The sequence below is a fragment of the Schistocerca americana genome, chromosome 1, assembly GCF_021461395.2.
Source record: "Schistocerca americana isolate TAMUIC-IGC-003095 chromosome 1, iqSchAmer2.1, whole genome shotgun sequence".
NCBI classification, from domain to species: Eukaryota; Metazoa; Arthropoda; class Insecta; order Orthoptera; family Acrididae; genus Schistocerca; species Schistocerca americana.
The window spans coordinates 310,335,505-310,359,461 of NC_060119.1; positions in this window are offsets into that span (position 1 = coordinate 310,335,505).

Consider the following 23,957-nt stretch of genomic DNA (forward strand, 5'->3'; position numbering starts at 1 on the left):
GCATGAGCCATTTTTCCAGCGTGTCCAGATACACATGTCCTGTAACGTTTTTTTCGCAGAAGAAAAAGGGGCCGTAAACTTTAAACCGTGAGATTGCACAAAACACATTAACTTTTGGTGAATTGCGAATTTTCTGCACGAATGCGTGAGGATTCTCTACCACCCAGATTCGCACATTGTGTCTGTTCACTTCACCATTAAGAAAAAATGTTACTTCATCACTGAAAACAAGTTTCGCACTGAACGCATCCTCTTCCATGAGCTGTTGCAACCGCGCCGAAAATTCAAAGCGTTTGACTTTGTCATCGGGTGTCAGGGCGTGTAGCAATTGTAAACGGTAAGGCTTCTGCTTTAGCCTTTTCCGTAAGATTTTCCAAACCGTCGGCTGTGGTACGTTTCGCTCCCTACTTGCTTTATTCGTCGACTTCGGCGGGCTACGCGTGAAACTTGCCCGCACGCGTTCAACCGTTTCTTCGCTCACTGCTGGCCGACCCGTTGATTTCCCCTTACAGAGGCATCCAGAAGCTTTAAACTGCGCATACCATCGCCTAATGGAGTTAGCAGTTGGTGGATCTTTGTTGAACTTCGTCCTGAAGTGTCGTTGCACTGTTATGACTGACTGATGTGAGTGCATTTCAAGCACGACATACGCTTTCTCGGCTCCTGTCGCCATTTTGTCTCACTGCGCTCTCGAGCGCTCTGGCGGCAGAAACCTGAAGTGTGGCTTCAGCCGAACAAAACTTTATGAGTTTTTCTACATATCTGTAGTGTGTCGTGACCATATGTCAATGAATAAAGCTACAGTGAATTTATGAAATCGCTTCAATCATTTGTAATAGCCCTGTACAAGTAAAACTAAAGAAAAAAGTTCACATCAACATAGGTTCGCAAATGTTTGGTTACAGTGTTACGGCTATTAAAAGATTTTGCCTAAAATTTAGCAATTTCGTTAATATGAAGCCATTGCAGAACTGTACGATGCTAAAGTAAAGCACGATTTATTAAAAAAAAAATATTAAGTTTTTTCTGCAGAAAATATTTTTTGTGAACTTCCTAATGGGGGAATATTAATGAATGTAGTACCAGAGGTGGCTTTTTATGTTATGCAGAGTCTCTGAAAATTTCATTCATTTATCTATGATAGTTTCTGACAAATGGGGCATATGTAATGAAATTTTAATTTGCGGGAAATTGACTTTAAAGAAAAAACTTTTGAAATTTGTTACTTAAAATTAATTAAAACTGTCCTGTTGCATATGATGGTCCTTCTTTGCTCTCTATCAGGTCTTCCAGCTTCTTTTTCACCTTCCTGGATGTTTGTCTTCCTTTCTTGGCCATATTAGATGCAGACCTGCCTGCATTGGCTATCCTCATTTTATCGCATTGTTGCAGCCCAGTGATCATATTTTCGCCAGGATTAATTCCCAGCTTTTTCAGTACTCAACACTTCCCAATATTACCACACTTTAATGTAATAACAGCCTCATGAACTAGTTTCATTGTATACAGTTTGAGGAAGACGGTTCCAAATTATGCTGTTGAAACATTCATTTGGGCTCTGTGTCTGCCCATGCAGACATTTCCTTAGAAGGTCAGGACGAGCCAACTCTCTGGAAATAGGTTTAATTGCTGTAACAACAGCAGCAGGATGAGAATGCTGGTGAGAATAAGATTCTCCAGGGGCCTGAGGCCTATTGTATTTGCACCACGAATTTTCTCCTGGTGGACACAATCATGACATGGTTTATCATCAGTAGAGGACTTATGGAAGAATATGGCCCAAACATCTCTCTTCATTGCCTCTGTATTTTCTTTATTTCTCCTAATTGCCTGCCCTTAGTATACCCGCAAGTTTTCTATTTCAGTTTTAGTCAACCGACCCTGTCCAGTCAACAATTTTCCATCTTATAATTTTTTTCCTCTCATAGCAACAGTTAGTTTACTCAGCCTTGTTCCCAACCATTTTTGAACATGGCCTACACATTCTATTTTGCTAATAATAGCATCTCCGTATGGTTTAGAGTTCACCACATTGCTGTATGCCTTACTGTCACCATCGCCAAAATATTTAGCGTACCGTACACCTCTTGTTTCTATGGAGTGATGAAATGTTTTTTGTACTCCATGAACTTCCATACCACCACTTGTTTCTCTAAAATTAGCCACACAGTTGTGTTCATTATGTTCATTGACTTTACAACATTTGCAATATTTGGACATTATCTCAACATCTAACACTTTACCAGTGTCTACACTCATGGCAGTCAGTACTCCATTCAGAGAAGTATGTCCTCTTTTCTGCCAACTTCCATCATGTGCAACTGCAATATCCGAACATCCATCATTTTCTTCCACTGCTTCCCTAGCAGCCAGTTTCATGCTTTCCTCACTGACCTCACATACAGCTTTCTCCAATATTGCAGTCATTGTTTCAAATTTATTTGGTGGTTGATGTAAGTTCATCACCGAACAAAATGTTCTCCCTGCAGTCATGCCCTTGCCAATGGATCGTTAGGCATAAAATAATCTAGTATTGATTTCATAAGGGCCACTTGCAACTGGTTCTGAAGAACTCATAAATGAATTCACAGCTGAGCATTTAGTGCAAATTAAATCCAAAGCAATTGGTAGACCTTTTCTCCCACTGGCACTCTCACAAATTTTCACACTCTGTGACTCACCACACTGTCTACATTGTACAAATTTTGGAATTACATCTGATAATATTCTCAAATTTATAATAATGTTACTGCACCCCTTGTCACTTACAGTAAATTCATTGTAACCCTCTTGAATTGGTGAGAGCTTATTTGATGATGCACTGGTTGAAGAATTACAATTAGAAAAATCGTTGCCAGGCGACATAACCTCTCGCACAGAAAGCTTTCCAAACTTGTATCCTCTAAATTATCGTTTCTTGAAAATGCCGTTACGTTTCGTCATCTTCAATGAACACAACAAAACACACGTAAACAAGCACTGCAAACGTAAGCATAACAACTACTCGCAATCACACTTGAACAAAACTAACCGCGTGTTTGAAAGCGTGTTGTTTACAAACAGCAGAAACAAAAGAATACCGACCGTTGCATTCCAAGGATAACCAACACACTCGAGAGTACAAAAAAAAAAAAAAAAAAAAAAAAAATCCCTAACGTGCAATGTAGGGGATACAAAGATCTAAAATATGTGCAGAAAAGTGGGTGACAGAAAAGTGGGCGTGGCACATTAACACACGTGGTAGGAAAATGTTCTTTAAATGCTCGAAAAAATGTTTTTTTCAGGAAAATCCTTTTCAGAGTACTTACATAAATCCTTAATCTATCGACATGTGATGAGAACCGAAAATCGATTTTTTTTCGACCTGAACCCCTTAAGTCCCATCGTGCTTAGAGGCATTTGAACCATTTGAACTTCTGTTGCATATGATAAGAAATTAAATAACGCTGCATTTGTGTTCATTATATTAATTGTAGTAAGACTGCTGTTGTAATTTTGGGGAGGGGAGGCTATCGTGTAGCCATAATAGCAATAATAAGTACAGACACCGTCGTGTGCTTAGAAATGTTGATAAAATGTATACTGTCGTCTAAAGTATATATAGCATGAAGGCCACACAGAAACGGTCATAACTTCGAAAGTTATTCGAATATTCTGTGATTCTCTACAGCAACAAGAAATTAGTGGAACTAGTGTGTTATTATATTGGGTGGTTTGTAATTGATTCTTTGGTCCCCTTAGTTCGTCTACTGCATTCATAATGCGAGCAAGTCATGCCTCACGTGTATTGACTTTGTTCTGATAAACTAGGTCTTTCATCCATCTCCGTATACAAAAATCCATTGGTGTTAAATCGGGCGATCTGGGTGGCCACAGACGTGTAGCACCACGACCAATCCATTACTGGTATGGATACAGATTATTGCACTTCAGTGTACGCCATACCTTAGATTGTGAAATGCCTAATAGTTCAGAGATACGTCGTATACTGATACCCGGACTACGTTGAACAGCATCCATAGTATCCTCATCATCGTTTTCACGGTTCTAGCCCTCGTGCTGATTATGAATGCTACGAAGAGAACCTATCTCCCGTAACATTCGAAACACTCCGCTAATGGTTCGTGCATTCGGGATCTTCCGAGTTGGATAACGTATGCCATATTCGTTAACTGCAGCCGTAGCATTACTATGACATTTGCCATAAATAAACACCTTATCGGCGTATTCCTCTGTCGTAAATATGAAAGGCATCCCATTTCATAAATAATCTAGAAACTACAGTTTGTTGTTAGGGTTGTGGGCGTATGTGTGCTTAGACCTAAGAACAGGTCACGTAACTCGCGTAAATAATGAGCCGCTGATTTGCGTACGCGGTGATGGCGCCTGCTAACGACACATATGGGTTCCATAGGATCTACATCAGGTGAATTCGGTCACCGAGACGTCAACGTGACTTTACTATAATGCTCCCCAAACCACTGAAGCACGATTCTGGCTCCGAGACACGGACAATTATACTGTTCAAAGATGACTGCACCGTTGGGGAAGGCATCAAGCATGAAGGGACGCAAGTGGTTCGCAGCTCTCAGCGTGTCTACCACACATCCCTTGTAAGCGCAGGAGAATGTCTCCCATAGCATAATACTGCTCCCACCAGCCTGCATCCTTTGCGCGCTGCACATTTCGAGCCGTCGTTCGGCCCGATGACAGCGTTTGTGGAGACGACCATCGATCTAGTGTAGCAAAAATGTGATTCACCCGAAAGAGCCGACATGTTTCTATCGATCGACGGTCGAATCCTGATGGTCCCGTGCCACTGCAATCGTAACTGACGATGTCGTTGGGCCAACGTGTGACTATGTAGAGGTGGTCTGTTGCGGAGCTCCATGTTCAACAATATTCGATGAACGATGTGCGGTGAACCATTTGTGCGTGCACCAGAGTTGTGCTCTTTTGGCAGAGATGCTATAGATCAGCATGTATCCGAGCAGACGAGCCTCCGAACCCTACATTCTCTGAAGAGCAGGAGGCGTACAACCATTTTGTGCCTAATGGTAGTTTCACCATCCTTCTATCTCTTTCCGTAGATGCTCACGACAGCAGCATGTGAACATTCGACTAACTTTGCCGTCTTCGAGGTACCCGTTGACAGGCTTTGCGTAATAATAATTTGCTCTTTGTCAAAGTCGCTTATCTCTATATATTTCCAAATTTGCAGCCCATATCTTCAAAAAATGGCTCTGAGCACTATGGGACTTAACATCTGAGGTCATCAGTCCCCTAGAACTTAGAACTACTTAAACCTAACTAACCTAAGGACATCACACACATCCATGCCCGAGGCAGGATTCGAACCTGCGACCGTAGCGGTCGCGCGGTTCCAGACTGAAGCGCCTAGAACCGCTCGGCCACCCCGGCCGGCTCCCATATCTTCGCTAGGGTGATCTCCCGTCCGTGTTTGCTCCTCTTACATACTTCTATTGCCGCGACACGTGCCCGAAGAGTCGCCAGGAGGCATACAACGTCGCGATGGTCAGTGGTCATAATGTTTTGGCCCATCAGCGCATGCGCACACTGCAAAAGACTAACGGACAGAAAGCTACCGACACAGTGGACGGGAGATCCACTAGGCGGCGTTTACGTATTTGGAAGTATGTAAGAATAAAGTAAAACATATAGCGACAAGAGATGGCAATGAAAGTGAAAGTGAAAAATAGATCTAAAATAGGCGATAGGAGTAAAATTGATGCAAAAGCAGTTGGTAAAAAATGGTGTACGTAAGAAATGTATAGGCATTACAAATCCTGTACATAACGGATATGAATTATGTAACAATTTTTGTAAGGCAAATATAAAATGTAAAACACAGAAATGAGTTAATTTGTTGAAAATGAGTTTCGCTAGTGTTCACCCCGTACTCTCACAAAATTTACATCAGTCAATCATAAAGCGTCTGATTCTTAGAAATTAAAAGCTAGTATGTCAAGCTACATGAGAGTGTTTCACAATCTCCCCTTCCTCAAGTAAAGTCAGTTTTTCGCTCTCAGGTGCGCGATGCAAAATTTGGAGCGTGGGTAATACAGCTAACTTTTAAATGCTAGGCGAACGGGGAATTGTGTGTAGTTGCACCTTTTCTTTGTGAACATAGAGTCAGGATTCTCAATGTAAGACATAGGACATGACTGCATTTTAGTTTATAAACGCCGTAATGAGAGAATTTATATGACTAATCATTGTGTATGATGTGATACTTGATCCTGTCGTGAATGGCATAAGCTACTTTAACATTACAGCTCTTTAAACAGCCTAGCGAACTGATTAGAAATACTACCCAAGAACGGTAGGACAGGGTATTACAAGATCGGCTTCTGTAAAACTACCACTTTTCTCCGCTATTTTAATCGATGATATTAATGAGGGGTTAAGGAAAGTTCTCATTGGTGGTGTATCATGGCTCTCAAAAAAACTCGTTTTATGTTAATATAGATGGCATGACGACGATATGGATCACTGAGTCGCTGGTTGTCGGTTTTAGAAAATGTCAAAATTAATTTCATTATAAGAGAGGTTTACGTCCAAATAATTAAACACGTTGTCTGGACCCATTACTTCATACTATATGTCTTTATGAAAGATGAATTTAGCACTTAGCATGCCTTTCACTTGTATGTTGCCTGGAGTTGAGGGGTTGTGGGTGGGTAGGTAAGAGTCTGATAGTTAGTTGTATGTCGGTTTTGTATAGGAGTTGTAATGTCTTTACATTCCTTACGTGCATCTTGTCGTTACTCTTAATGTCATGTGTTAGATGCTTATTCCTATTGCTTTTATATTTATTTTACTTCTATCACATACGTTAGATTTATTTTCCATTTTCGTTCCCATTATTTGTCACTATAGTTTTACTTTATTCTTACGTACTTCCAAATATGTGAACGCCGCCTAGCGGAACTTCCGCCCTCTACCACTACGTCGGCAGCTTTCCTCCTTTCAGTCTTAGGTAGCGTACGCATATGTTACGTATTCACGACCACTGCCATTTATGTTGCAATACGTATGTTTCAAGTTTAAATGCGTGTTCCTATGTTAGCACTGCTACAAGCCATTGCTGAATATAAGCATCATCGTCATTTGTGCGGTCCCACTACGAATTCAACTTTTCGTTTCCAGTTTTGGAAATTTTTAAATTTTTTATTATCATTTGCTTCTGTGTTCTAGGTGTATACCGAAAGTTCGACTGTTGGTGAGTAAAATGTTACCTGCAGTTCCCAAACAAAAGCCCCCTTTCTGCCTTTTTTTATATATTACGCGTAAACTAAACCACTCCGAACAGGCCTTGAAGGCCAAGGGTGCCAACAGACCGCCGTGTCATGCTGAACCCACGGGCGTCACAGGATGCGAATATGAAGGTTCCTCTGGTCAGTACACCACTATCCCGGCCGTATGTCAGTTTCATGACCGGAGCTACAACTTCCCCATCAGGTGGCCTTACTAGGGTTAAATGCATCCCGCTTGCCAACAGCGCTCGGCAGACCGGACTGTCACCCATCCAAGTGCTAGCCAAACCCAAAGCGCTAACTTCGGTGATCTGACGGGAACCGGTCTTACCTTTGGCTGTTCTTTTATATAGTATTTAAAAAATTCTTTACCGCCTTCGCATGCTAGATCGAATCATACCCTAATCTCCAAAATGAGATTTCCACTCTTCACAGGAGTGTGAGCTGATGTGAAACTTCCTGGTAGATTAAAACTGTGTGCCGGACCAAGACTCGAAGTCGGGACCTCTGCCTTTTGCGGGCAAGTGCTCTACCATCTGAGCTACCCAAGCACGACTCACGCCCCGTCCTCACAGCTCTACTTCTCCCAGTACCTCGTCTCCTACCTTCCAAACTTTACAGAAGCTCTCCTGCGAACCTTGCAGAACTAGCACTCCTGAAAGAAAGGATATTGCGGAGACATGGCTTTGCCAAAGCATGGGGGATGTTTCCAGAATGAGAAAACCAAAGAACTCCGATGAAATATGGGAACGGTGCTGCAGATTGCGAGATATGCTTGCACCCTACGCTGGAGGCCAGCAATCTTCATCTTCTCCGCCAATTTGAGGACCGCATCAGAATCCATACGACAGGTGTCCTTGGTGCCGACTTGGGCCACAACATGGAGTCGACTGCCCCCTGCATGCTCAATAGCCACAGGCAAGGCCGCCTCCACATCTCGGATGAGGCCCGCGGCAGACGTACCGAGCGCACTGCTAAGGGGCTCCATAGCTCGCCTAACATTGGAGCTCCCGATAACCAGTAAACCCCTCCCCCCCCCCCCCCACGTGCCTGCTAGGTCTCCTGTCCACTCACATGGTGAATGGGCGAGGCCTGGGGAACCAGTCCCCGTATTAGCCCTCCGCCTCGAGCGACACGAACGCGTTACTATCCGCCACTCACGCCGCGGTGAGGGCGAATCCACCGCGTCGGTTGCACTAGAAGGTGCCTCAGAAGCAGAGCCTAAGGGCAAAAAAAGACACACCTGAGGTGTTCCATACGACGCATCAGATTCACCACCACCGCTACACCCCGAGGCAGCAGCCAGAAGGTGACTGACTGTAGCCAAAACGCATTCAGCTTTTCACGAACTGCGGCCAGCTCCTCCTGAGTCAGCACACAGCACGCATCCTAGCCATCCTAGAAAGACTAACTGAACAAATAAACTATAGAAGCAGACAACCTTAGATATACAATTTGCTACCATTCTGATGTGTGACCGAAGGACGCTGATGTACGTAGCTGATATACGTAGCTGGCAGTTCAGTGAGCAACTATTGCGATACAGAGTGAATGAATTTACTATTTACAGTTACAAAAACGCGAGATTAAACCTCTTAAACAGAGGAAAGCGCACAAAATGTAATAAATATACTACGTGGAACACACAGAGAAAGATAAACACTTAATTTGCAGCTCTGTAGACGTGTATCAGCTGACAGCTGGATCCTAACTGACTGGCTTACTAAAAGAACGGACTGTTGCTCTCAAAACAAAACTGTTGTAACTGACAATTTGAAAGTTTTTGCAACACAACTTTTATTTACGTAGGTCTACATGGAAATGAGTGAATAACAACGAAAAGTCACAATCAAAAAGCCAGTAAGAAGTTCCTCCTAAGGCAACAAAAGATAACTTCTAAGTTTCCCACAAGAGTCCGAGGTAACACACATACACTTTAATTCCAAATCCTATTCCAATGGCGAAGACAAGTCTTCTGTGGGAACGCCCTTGAGGTCGGTATTCGGCGTGAACTGACGTCCGGTGCTGGTTCTAACCTTTAAATAGTATTGGCCAGCCAATCAGATGTTGGTGTAGTAATACTTCCTGCAGGCCATCTCGAACTCCCTCTGCAGGAAGTAGTACGCGGAATGTCTGTTTCCAAAAAAGCTGATGTTTACCATTGCTTACGCCTTGGGCATAGACAACCTCGGTCCTGTGTGGTGTTAGATGTGTTTCCGGCCCGCAGGGGCTACTTGGCGACGGCGTAACATCTGCTGAGCCACAGACTGAATGAATTTATACTTAGAAAAAACTCGAGCTTAAACCTCTTAGAAAGAGAAACAAACAAGAAATTTAATAATCATATAAGGTGAAAAACACAGGAAAAGATAACTTATAATGCAGAAGGTCCCTTTTCCAGGAAGTACTACACACGTGGAAGTAAGGAGATAATGACCATCGGACCAAAAAAGAAATGAAATCAAATAATTCCACATGCATGCTAACTTAACGCATGATTACTTAAATATTTCACACTTCATTTGATAAAGCCTAAACTGAAAACACTGTATGAGATTCCCTCTTCTTTGTTATGACCGTTGTGGCCACAAGGGTGGGTGAAGCAAATGGGTGATGCCCATTCTACAAAGAAAAACCATCAAAGACTCAGTTGACAAGTTAACTAAACTGAATAAATGCAAGAGAACTAAAAAAGGACCTTAATAAACATCAAATGTGCTGAAGCAAACTCAGGATGAACTTCGTATGACAGAATTAAAAAGGGTACTAAACTCACATTACAAATCTGTGTCCTAACCGTTGATTTTACTTGTAAAATGATTAAAAAATCGTAGTCACAACGTAACCCTGACAACGACGATGCTGAAAATGTACGGATTAGTAATTTTAACTATAATATATCTCATCCTTTTGAAATTTAGCCGATGCTTGAGGGGGACGTGTATCGCGTCCGTCCATCTCCTCAGCCATCCGGAAGGTGGGTGACGGAAAATGGCGGAGTGCCACTAACGGTCGCTACCCTCATCCCTGAATGGGAGGGGAAGACCTCCTACCAACCCTCAAAGCTTCGACCACTACGGGTGCAGCTTTGACTGACTGACTACAAATTAGGTTGGAACCAAAGCCTAAGTGAAGCATGTGTCATTGAACGACAGCTGATCTATTTACAAAATCACAATCAAAACAATCATTCATAACCTATAGCAACGTAATAGGAATGGGAAAAGTATGTGCATAATAAAGTAAATATATAAACACAGTGGTGTCCGTCCTTTCGCAAGAAGCTCTGGGTATCACAACAAAATACGAATATAACCAAAGTGTCGCTGTTACTGAGGAACACAGTGGTGTCCGTCATTTCGCAAGAAGCTCTGGGTATCACAACAAAATACGAATATAACCAAAGTGTCGCTGTTACTGAGGAACACAGTGGTGTCCGTCCTTTCGCAAGAAGCTCTGGGTATCACAACAAAATACGAATATAACCAAAGTGTCGCTGTTACTGAGGAACACAGTGGTGTCCGTCCTTTCGCAAGAAGCTCTGGGTATCACAACAAAATACGAATATAACCAAAGTGTCGCTGTTACTGAGGAACACAGTGGTGTCCGTCCTTTCGCAAGAAGCTCTGGGTATCACAACAAAATACGAATATAACCAAAGTGTCGCTGTTACTGAGGAACACAGTGGTGTCCGTCCTTTCGCAAGAAGCTCTGGGTATCACAACAAAATACGAATATAACCAAAGTGTCGCTGTTACTGAGGAACACAGTGGTGTCCGTCCTTTCGCAAGAAGCTCTGGGTATCACAACAAAATACGAATATAACCAAAGTGTCGCTGTTACTGAGGAACACAGTGGTGTCCGTCCTTTCGCAAGAAGCTCTGGGTATCACAACAAAATACGAATATAACCAAAGTGTCGCTGTTACTGAGGAACACAGTGGTGTCCGTCCTTTCGCAAGAAGCTCTGGGTATCACAACAAAATACGAATATAACCAAAGTGTCGCTGTTACTGAGGAACACAGTGGTGTCCGTCCTTTCGCAAGAAGCTCTGGGTATCACAACAAAATACGAATATAACCAAAGTGTCGCTGTTACTGAGGAACACAGTGGTGTCCGTCCTTTCGCAAGAAGCTCTGGGTATCACAACAAAATACGAATATAACCAAAGTGTCGCTGTTACTGAGGAACACAGTGGTGTCCGTCCTTTCGCAAGAAGCTCTGGGTATCACAACAAAATACGAATATAACCAAAGTGTCGCTGTTACTGAGGAACACAGTGGTGTCCGTCCTTTCGCAAGAAGCTCTGGGTATCACAACAAAATACGAATATAACCAAAGTGTCGCTGTTACTGAGGAACACAGTGGTGTCCGTCCTTTCGCAAGAAGCTCTGGGTATCACAACAAAATACGAATATAACCAAAGTGTCGCTGTTACTGAGGAACACAGTGGTGTCCGTCCTTTCGCAAGAAGCTCTGGGTATCACAACAAAATACGAATATAACCAAAGTGTCGCTGTTACTGAGGAACACAGTGGTGTCCGTCCTTTCGCAAGAAGCTCTGGGTATCACAACAAAATACGAATATAACCAAAGTGTCGCTGTTACTGAGGAACACAGTGGTGTCCGTCCTTTCGCAAGAAGCTCTGGGTATCACAACAAAATACGAATATAACCAAAGTGTCGCTGTTACTGAGGAACACAGTGGTGTCCGTCCTTTCGCAAGAAGCTCTGGGTATCACAACAAAATACGAATATAACCAAAGTGTCGCTGTTACTGAGGAACACAGTGGTGTCCGTCCTTTCGCAAGAAGCTCTGGGTATCACAACAAAATACGTATATAACCAAAGTGTCGCTGTTACTGAGGAACACAGTGGTGTCCGTCCTTTCGCAAGAAGCTCTGGGTATCACAACAAAATACGAATATAACCAAAGTGTCGCTGTTACTGAGGAACGCAGTGGTGTCCGTCCTTTCGCAAGAAGATCTGGGTATCACAACAAAATACGAATATAACCAAAGTGTCGCTGTTACTGAGGAATGCAGTGGTGTCCGTCCTTTCGCAAGAAGCTCTGGGTATCACAACAAAATACGAATATAACCAAAGTGTCGCTGTTACTGAGGAACACAGTGGTGTCCGTCCTTTCGCAAGAAGCTCTGGGTATCACAACAAAATACGAATATAACCAAAGTGTCGCTGTTACTGAGGAACACAGTGGTGTCCGTCCTTTCGCAAGAAGCTCTGGGTATCACAACAAAATACGAATATAACCAAAGTGTCGCTGTTACTGAGGAACACAGTGGTGTCCGTCCTTTCGCAAGAAGCTCTGGGTATCACAACAAAATACGAATATAACCAAAGTGTCGCTGTTACTGAGGAACACAGTGGTGTCCGTCCTTTCGCAAGAAGCTCTGGGTATCACAACAAAATACGAATATAACCAAAGTGTCGCTGTTACTGAGGAACACAGTGGTGTCCGTCCTTTCGCAAGAAGCTCTGGGTATCACAACAAAATACGAATATAACCAAAGTGTCGCTGTTACTGAGGAACACAGTGGTGTCCGTCCTTTCGCAAGAAGCTCTGGGTATCACAACAAAATACGAATATAACCAAAGTGTCGCTGTTACTGAGGAACACAGTGGTGTCCGTCCTTTCGCAAGAAGCTCTGGGTATCACAACAAAATACGAATATAACCAAAGTGTCGCTGTTACTGAGGAACACAGTGGTGTCCGTCCTTTCGCAAGAAGCTCTGGGTATCACAACAAAATACGAATACAACCAAAGTGTCGCTGTTACTGAGGAACACAGTGGTGTCCGTCCTTTCGCAAGAAGCTCTGGGTATCACAACAAAATACGAATACAACCAAAGTGTCGCTGTTACTGAGGAACACAGTGGTGTCCGTCCTTTCGCAAGAAGCTCTGGGTATCACAACAAAATACGAATATAACCAAAGTGTCGCTGTTACTGAGGAACACAGTGGTGTCCGTCCTTTCGCAAGAAGCTCTGGGTATCACAACAAAATACGAATATAACCAAAGTGTCGCTGTTACTGAGGAACACAGTGGTGTCCGTCCTTTCGCAAGAAGCTCTGGGTATCACAACAAAATACGAATATAACCAAAGTGTCGCTGTTACTGAGGAACACAGTGGTGTCCGTCCTTTCGCAAGAAGCTCTGGGTATCACAACAAAATACGAATATAACCAAAGTGTCGCTGTTACTGAGGAACACAGTGGTGTCCGTCCTTTCGCAAGAAGCTCTGGGTATCACAACAAAATACGAATATAACCAAAGTGTCGCTGTTACTGAGGAACACAGTGGTGTCCGTCCTTTCGCAAGAAGCTCTGGGTATCACAACAAAATACGAATATAACCAAAGTGTCGCTGTTACTGAGGAACACAGTGGTGTCCGTCCTTTCGCAAGAAGCTCTGGGTATCACAACAAAATACGAATATAACCAAAGTGTCGCTGTTACTGAGGAACACAGTGGTGTCTGTCCTTTCGCAAGAAGCTCTGGGTATCACAACAAAATACGAATATAACCAAAGTGTCGCTGTTACTGAGGAACTCAGTGGTGTCCGTCCTTTCGCAAGAAGCTCTGGGTATCACAACAAAATACGAATATAACCAAAGTGTCGCTGTTACTGAGGAACTCAGTGGTGTCCGTCCTTTCGCAAGAAGCTCTGGGTATCACAACAAAATACGAATATAACCAAAGTGTCGCTGTTACTGAGGAACACAGTGGTGTCCGTCCTTTCGCAAGAAGCTCTGGGTATCACAACAAAATACGAATATAACCAAAGTGTCGCTGTTACTGAGGAACACAGTGGTGTCCGTCCTTTCGCAAGAAGCTCTGGGTATCACAACAAAATACGAATACAACCAAAGTGTCGCTGTTACTGAGGAACACAGTGGTGTCCGTCCTTTCGCAAGAAGCTCTGGGTATCACAACAAAATACGAATATAACCAAAGTGTCGCTGTTACTGAGGAACACAGTGGTGTCCGTCCTTTCGCAAGAAGCTCTGGGTATCACAACAAAATACGAATATAACCAAAGTGTCGCTGTTACTGAGGAACACAGTGGTGTCCGTCCTTTCGCAAGAAGCTCTGGGTATCACAACAAAATACGAATATAACCAAAGTGTCGCTGTTACTGAGGAACACAGTGGTGTCCGTCCTTTCGCAAGAAGCTCTGGGTATCACAACAAAATACGAATATAACCAAAGTGTCGCTGTTACTGAGGAACACAGTGGTGTCCGTCCTTTCGCAAGAAGCTCTGGGTATCACAACAAAATACGAATATAACCAAAGTGTCGCTGTTACTGAGGAACACAGTGGTGTCCGTCCTTTCGCAAGAAGCTCTGGGTATCACAACAAAATACGAATATAACCAAAGTGTCGCTGTTACTGAGGAACACAGTGGTGTCCGTCCTTTTGCAAGAAGCTCTGGGTATCACAACAAAATACGAATATAACCAAAGTGTCGCTGTTACTGAGGAACACAGTGGTGTCCGTCCTTTCGCAAGAAGCTCTGGGTATCACAACAAAATACGAATATAACCAAAGTGTCGCTGTTACTGAGGAACACAGTGGTGTCCGTCCTTTCGCAAGAAGCTCTGGGTATCACAACAAAATACGAATATAACCAAAGTGTCGCTGTTACTGAGGAACTCAGTGGTGTCCGTCCTTTCGCAAGAAGCTCTGGGTATCACAACAAAATACGAATATAACCAAAGTGTCGCTGTTACTGAGGAACACAGTGGTGTCCGTCCTTTTGCAAGAAGCTCTGGGTATCACAACAAAATACGAATATAACCAAAGTGTCGCTGTTACTGAGGAACACAGTGGTGTCCGTCCTTTCGCAAGAAGCTCTGGGTATCACAACAAAATACGAATATAACCAAAGTGTCGCTGTTACTGAGGAACTCAGTGGTGTCCGTCCTTTCGCAAGAAGCTCTGGGTATCACAACAAAATACGAATATAACCAAAGTGTCGCTGTTACTGAGGAACACAGTGGTGTCCGTCCTTTTGCAAGAAGCTCTGGGTATCACAACAAAATACGAATATAACCAAAGTGTCGCTGTTACTGAGGAACACAGTGGTGTCCGTCCTTTCGCAAGAAGCTCTGGGTATCACAACAAAATACGAATATAACCAAAGTGTCGCTGTTACTGAGGAACACAGTGGTGTCCGTCCTTTCGCAAGAAGCTCTGGGTATCACAACAAAATACGAATATAACCAAAGTGTCGCTGTTACTGAGGAACGCAGTGGTGTCCGTCCTTTCGCAAGAAGCTCTGGGTATCACAACAAAATACGAATATAACCAAAGTGTTGCTGTTACTGAGGAACGCAGTGGTGTCCGTCCTTTCGCAAGAAGCTCTGGGTATCACAACAAAATACGAATATAACCAAAGTGTCGCTGTTACTGAGGAACACAGTGGTGTCCGTCCTTTCGCAAGAAGCTCTGGGTATCACAACAAAATACGAATATAACCAAAGTGTCGCTGTTACTGAGGAACACAGTGGTGTCTGTCCTTTCGCAAGAAGCTCTGGGTATCACAACAAAATACGGATATAACCAAAGTGTCGCTGTTACTGAGGAACACAGTGGTGTCCGTCCTTTCGCAAGAAGCTCTGGGTATCACAACAAAATACGAATATAACCAAAGTGTCGCTGTTACTGAGGAACACAGTGGTGTCCGTCCTTTCGCAAGAAGCTCTGGGTATCACAACAAAATACGTATATAACCAAAGTGTCGCTGTTACTGAGGAACACAGTGGTGTCCGTCCTTTCGCAAGAAGCTCTGGGTATCACAACAAAATACGTATATAACCAAAGTGTCGCTGTTACTGAGGAACGCAGTGGTGTCCGTCCTTTCGCAAGAAGCTCTGGGTATCACAACAAAATACGAATATAACCAAAGTGTTGCTGTTACTGAGGAACTCAGTGGTGTCCGTCCTTTCGCAAGAAGCTCTGGGTATCACAACAAAATACGAATATAACCAAAGTGTCGCTGTTACTGAGGAACACAGTGGTGTCCGTCCTTTCGCAAGAAGCTCTGGGTATCACAACAAAATACGAATATAACCAAAGTGTCGCTGTTACTGAGGAACACAGTGGTGTCCGTCCTTTCGCAAGAAGCTCTGGGTATCACAACAAAATACGAATATAACCAAAGTGTCGCTGTTACTGAGGAACACAGTGGTGTCCGTCCTTTCGCAAGAAGCTCTGGGTATCACAACAAAATACGAATATAACCAAAGTGTCGCTGTTACTGAGGAACACAGTGGTGTCCGTCCTTTCGCAAGAAGCTCTGGGTATCACAACAAAATACGAATATAACCAAAGTGTCGCTGTTACTGAGGAACGCAGTGGTGTCCGTCCTTTCGCAAGAAGCTCTGGGTATCAGAACAAAATACGAATATAACCAAAGTGTCGCTGTTACTGAGGAACACAGTGGTGTCCGTCCTTTCGCAAGAAGCTCTGGGTATCACAACAAAATACGAATATAACCAATGTGTCGCTGTTACTGAGGAACACAGTGGTGTCCGTCCTTTCGCAAGAAGCTCTGGGTATCACAACAAAATACGAATTTAACCAAAGTGTCGCTGTTACTGAGGAACACAGTGGTGTCCGTCCTTTCGCAAGAAGCTCTGGGTATCACAACAAAATACGAATATAACCAAAGTGTCGCTGTTACTGAGGAACACAGTGGTGTCCGTCCTTTCGCAAGAAGCTCTGGGTATCACAACAAAATACGAATTTAACCAAAGTATCGCTGTTACTGAGGAACACAGTGCACCCTGAGATAAATTATTGGGGAGGAACAACATTTCCACCACTGTATCCCTCGTTTGAATGTTGACCCTTCGTTTCTTCGAATTGTCCTGTCGTACTGGATAATGAAAACTGTTTAAACAAATGCCTGAAAATCTTGGCTATCTCCTTAAGAAGATTCTCATAATGAGGATACCAATTTAAATTTATAGTATTCCTCATATTTTAATTAACTTATTTGGAAACTAAACATATTATGAATTTTATAAAAAATAATAACTTTTAGGTTACATAGTAAGAGATATGCCGGTTTGCCACGATACTGCACATATATTGAGCAATATTGAGCTAGTAGATCAGCTTGTTGAAGACGTATTCAAAACGTCTGTCGCTGCCTTAGCAGCGTTGTCGGGACGTGCAAAAAAGTGCGATGACAACTTTATGGCTATTTTGGAAAGTCACATCAAGTCATCCGACTGTTACCAGCTGCAACCCATTTCCACAGATACGATAACTTGACTGGAGAACCAGAAGCTGCATCTTCGGCTTGTGAGAGATAACAGGATACGACGTCCCCAGATGAAGCATGAAGTACGAGAGTAGACTATAAGTGAAGACTATTTGAAGGTGATATAACAGACAAAATGGCCAGAGTTGTTGAGTTTTATGTGGATGTGAATCCAAATAATATTTTTTATGGTAGGAGGTGATAGTTGCCCATCAAAAGCTACAGGAATTGTTGCTTGATAAAGAAAGCATATCATATGTAGCTTCTTTCTCGAACATCTGCCTCCTGCACATATCGTGTGAAGGGCTTATTTAAATAGTGGTACAAGTCCATTTTTGTTCATTATGAGATACTGAATCCTAAAGTTAAAAGAGTGCTGAAAAGTCTGCAGTTGAGATACCAGAAATATTCAAGTATATTTAGCTTTAGGACTCTATCTCAGAATGAACAAAATTGGACTTGTACCACTATTGAAATAAGCCCTTCATGTATTTCATGGTATTATGCATTTTTCATAGTTGTCTTACACAACATGAGGGGATGATCACGCCGAGTAATATGTAGTTGTCTTACTTCCATATCAGAGGTCTTAAGGAGAAAGGAGAAGAAGGAGAGCCTTGCACACATATGCGTACAAATATAATTTATTGACAGTGCCCCCTGACGACTTGCCGGTATCCTGAAACAAAACTCTAAACATCTATGACGTAATCTGTTGCAAACCTCAGGCAACATGCATATTCGTTCTAGTTAAACACATCTTGTAACTTAGTGCAGGGCTGAAGTTCAGACCTGCTCTAGTTTACTAGATGTTTTGAGTAGAATGAATAGGCCAATGGCTGTCGTAATTGATGAGTTTTCTGAAAATCAGTAAACTCAAGCCATTTGCTGTAACTATGGACCTATGATGTGTGACGATACTATTGATAAAGAACTTGGACTCGAAACTAGTCATCAAGTAATAAAGAAAATTTATATTAAAACTTGAATCTCTGTAATTTAGTGCATAGTTTAGTAACCGTACATTTGATGACGTCATGCTTTCCAGAATCCTAAAAATCAGTAAACTCAAGCCATTTGCAGTAACTATGAACCTATGATGTATGACGATACTATTAAAAGTTGATTTACGAGAATGGAATGTATAGCTGTTCGTGCTGACATGAAAATATTTCTCAACAATAATTTAAAAAAAGACGGCAGCAGGCCATTACATCGAGAATACTCCCTGTATTTATAAATTATACTCAGAACACTTAATTAATAAATGAAGGATGAAAACGTGACAAAGAAAAAGTTATTTGGGGAAAATGAGGCTACAGAGGCACAGTAAAATTCAAAGCTGTCAGAGGCAGTAGTCACAAGAAGTTAAAATAATCACGATGAATTAGTAACAGACTAAACTCTTGTCAAATACTTTCCAGTTTATTCCGTAATGTGCGCGCGCCCAACAGAAAAATAAAACAATGGTTTGATTCGGTTGCAGTTAAGTCCAACAGAATTTGAAATAGATCCCATGGCACTATAAATGTATTCATCTCAAAATATCTAATAGTATCAGGTTGCTGGATTTGTTTAATATTCTTACTGGCGACAAAAATGTGATATGACAACCTTGTCAGCCAAACAATGTTGCATAAATAATTAAAAAGCCGCAACTCATTTTCAAATCAAGTAAAAAGCATCAAAGGTTTCTAAACCACAAGACAAATAACGTTTACGGCGACGAAATCTTATTATAAAACTGTACTGTACCTGAGAACAATGATATATATGGACTCTCTAAAATTACACTCTTTTTTTAGGTCTATATGATTTAAAGAACTACAGCTTGTAGCTGGATTGTCCATTGAAGAGACTCCGAGGCGTATGATGAGCAACTCCTGGGTGTCCCCTACACTTCGGCAACCAGCAGGACGAGATCGTCAGCTTGGTGGCACGATACACAGGGGCAGGCAGCAAAACTAAATGCCATTCTGAAATTACGCTGTAAACAACGAACATTGATATCAGCTAACATGATATTGTGACTTAAATTTTCTGCACTAGCTAATTCAGCATTTGCACAGTATGCTATTATCGACACCGCCCGTATCACATGACGAAGCTGCCGACGCGAAGTGTAGGGGAACCAGACAGCATGGGCGCGGAAATCAGTCCAGCAGTTGCCTCTTTCTGTGACGCTTCAAGTACGGCAATTAATTCGTCCATGTGCTGTGTCATCGAATTCTGAGCAACTCACATTATTCTCACTGTCAACATATCGTGTGACCGTGAATCCTGTAAATATAGTGAGGATAAAGGTTATACATTACAAAAAAAAGAATATCCAAAAGACCTTACAATAAAGGAGAAAATGCAGGCTGCTTTCAAAATCGAAGTGATTGATGCAACTGTGACAACTAGTAATAATAATATATATCACAAAAATACAACAGACGATTTGAAGAACGTGAATACGCAGAAGAAGATTGAAACGTCCCCTTAGAAAAATTAATGAATGACTGTGCTGATAGATCTCTTACATTATTTGATTTTCAAACAGCTGAGCAAAACTGAACGTTTCGCTCTTTACCTACTCTGCTCAACACTAAACTGACACACAATATTTTTTAGCGCAACGCAATCTGACTTTCAATAATCCCTACAAAAGAATGGCCCTGACTAACATCAACCTATATCTTTCACAAATCTCTTACCTTACAAAAATCTTCGTTACTCGAACTACTGAAATACAGCGAGCGCCACTACTGCCAGCTTAATAAATGATTCAAACTACCGAAGGCACTAACTACTGATGGGCATAGTTAGCAAATGAATGATTTTGATAGAGCACAAACACCTTAATAGTGTTCAAAAGTCGTAATATATGTATCAGTTCATGATATCCAGTATTACAAATTTAGTCTCTGTGATGGACACACGTCTAGATTATCCGCTCTCAAAACACCGCCATCTCCCTCCCCACATCCACCACTGCTGGCGGCTCACCTCCAACTGCGCAACGCTACGCGCTGTTAACATCCAGCTGCCCAACACTATAATAGCAAACAACAATGCAAACCAGCCACAGACTGAACACAGCACAGCCAGTGATTTTCATACAGAGCGTTACGTGGCGTTACCAATAAAAAAACCTAAGCAGCCTACTTACAAGATCGATCTGACGACCCAGAAATTGGTAGTGAAGAAGAGTTATTAGGAAGAAACGGCAGCGAGTTGTCCTTTTACCTGCCAATTCAAGACGGGAAATGAGATGTTATGTCACTACAAAGGGCAAATGAAGCCATTGACTTCCAGGGAGAATCAAGAAATTGAATTTCAGTACAGTTGAGAAACAATATATAAGTAGTATGGAGGTTGACATACAAGGAGTGAACAAAAATATGGAAACATCGAAAACAGAACATCTTACGTCTCCTAACACGGGTAGAAAACCCATTGGCATTCAAAACAGCTTTCGGTCGTCTCTAAAATTAAACTAAAGTGAACTCCGTCCGAACAGGCCTTGGAAGGCCCAACGGTACCGACTGGCCGCCGTGTCATCCTCAGACCACAGGTGTCACTGGATGCGGATACGAAGTGGCATGTGGTCAGCACACCGCTCTCCCGGCCCTATATTAGTTTACGAGACCGGAGCCGCTACTTTTCAATCAAGTAGCTCCTCAATTTGCCTTACAAGGACTGAGTGCACCCCGCTTGCCAACAGTGCTCAGCAGACCGGACGGTCATCCATCCAAGAGCTAGCCCAACCCGCCAGCGCTTAACTTCGGTGTTCTGACGGGAACCGGTATTACCACTGCGGCAAGAGCGTTGGCTTTCGGTCGTCTCGAAATGGATAAATACAAGTCATGTGTGGTTTTCAAGGTAATGTGATATCATTTGCCCTGCAAAATAGGCAGGTCGTAGTGACCGAGCGGTTCTAGGCGCTTCAGTTTGGAACCGCGCTACCGCTACGGTCGCAGGTTCGAATCCTGCCTCGGGCATGGATGTGTGTGATGTCCTTAGGTTAGTTAGGTTTAAGTAGTTCTAAGTTCTAGGGGACTTATGACCTAAGATGTTGAGTCCCATAGTGCTCAGAGCCATTTGCACCATTTCTAAGTTCTAGGGGACTGATGACCTCAGATGTTAAGTCCCATAGTGCTCAGAGCCATTTTTTGAACCTGTAAAATAGTGACAAATTCAGCTTGTGATAATGGAGGTGGATACCGATCACACACCACTCCCTCCAAAGTAAAGCACAAGGGCTCAATAATACTGAGATTTGGTGACTCTGGGGTATAACATTGCATCACAAGATGTACCTGATCACCCAAAATGATCGCATATTACTTGGCAGTAATGTGACCTTGCAGTGTAACCGTGGGGTCCATGGAATACCACGATATGTCTGTCCAAATCGTCCCAGAACTCCTTCCACGTTTCACTCTTCGGATGTACATTCGGCCGGAAGTTGAAAACATTGCGAAACAAGACTAATCCGACGAAATGATTTTCTTCCGTTGCTCCATAGTGAAGCTTTTATGGCTACTGCACCACGTTTTTCTGTTACTGGCACTTGCCTAATTGATGAGAGGTTTCGGAGTTCCAGCTCGCCTGCAGTTCCGAAGTTATGGGGCTGGCTTCCTGCTGTTTTTGTGTTGGCAAGGTTCGCGACTGCGACATTCAGTTCTTCAGTGACTTTTCAGATGTCGTCCCCTCAGTTTCCCTCAGGATTCTCATCAATGAATGTTCGTCACTACCGCTCAACACACACTTTCGTCTGCGTTGTGACTTAGCGGATGACGTTTTCCCGCTTCCCCCGTATGCGTTATAAATCTTCGATACAGTGTCGCTTTATACACCAAAGATTTCGGCTACCTTGGTTTCGGAAGCACCCGTTTGCCCATGTCCGTGGTCAAATAGAACAGTGCAACTTGTAGATTGCAGTTATATCTCCAGTAATGTTTACGTATGCATTTCTCGCTATGTTTACATAGTTTTGTCGACCCGTGTATAGCATCTACGATGATTACATCACCTAGTAGAGCAAGGGGAGAAATATGGCGCTCAGAACTTCACATGCTTGGCGATTACGTAGCGGAGTAATTTAAGCTGGTGAGATTTCTTCTGGAATACCGGATCTATCGTTGATGGTGTGGAATGAGAGCCGCCGGGCGCGGCTTTATGCTCGCTAGTTTGACAGGTGACGTCACGCGGCGCGAGCACCGGCATAGGACAGCAGGGCTCGCGAGGAGGTGGCGCTTGGAGCTGTCTGTCTGACCAGCAGGCGACGCCAGCCTCCGCTACTCACGAGACATGAAGACCACGAAGTACGCCAGCTGTTAGACTGGCAGCAGATTGCCCAATGCGGTACTGCGAGTTGTTTTCTCCGGGCGAGTGGCTGTTACTGGCTCGTATGTAGTGTGTTGCTGCTGCCGTGGCGAAAACATAGGCAGCCACTTATTTCACGGCCTTTGCGTAAACAAAACCCTTAGTAACGAAGATACGGAATAGGCAATGGCACAGTATGAAATAGAGACTCGAATCGAAGAAGAACGTATAAACACGAACTCTGTTGTACCTTTAAAAATTACTAAGTTCCAAATGTCTTAACTGGTATTAACGAACTAGCCTGAACAGCAGTATCGGGAAGCAGCTTCAGATGTTTCTATTAAAGCAGTAAAATTTGAATTACGGGCCGGAATGTTGATTCCGAGGGTTCAAAAACGCCTTTTAGTGCAAAATAAATTACATAACAATAACTGTATTTGATAACAGACCATAATAGCTGTCTGAAGACGTTTGACTCTCATTAAGTTTAAAATATAAAATGGTACATAATGCTAATTTTAGTCATAAGATACAAATAACACAATACCAAATATACTAGCAAAAAATTAATGTAACCACAAAACTCTGGTGAAATTCTAGTCCTAATTTCCAGCTAATACATACGACAGTGATAGCATCAATGTAAATTTTATTCGGTATAACTTTCATTTGCAAGCAGCGAAAGACCATTATGCTATAAGGGGCGATCAAATGTTTCCATCCCAAGGCCACACTAACTCCTTGCCCGAATATCTGTGCTTATGTATCAGTGTGGGGTAGTGCTGGGTTGCATATACGTTGCAACGACGCCCTGAAATGGAAACTTTTTGATTGGCCCTTATACATTTTCTGATGAAAAGATAATGAAAGTGCTAATTTTCAATACCTCAAAGAAACTGATGCGCAATCACGGGTCATGTGAAGCGGTTACAGTCTAATTTTGACGGTAATATGTACAATATGTGTAATTTTTTGGATTTGCTACAACAGATCGAATCTATATAAAGGCAATGGACTGGGTGGCCTAGGTCAGTTCGCTTAGACACGTCAGCGAATAAGGACTTCTGCTAATGA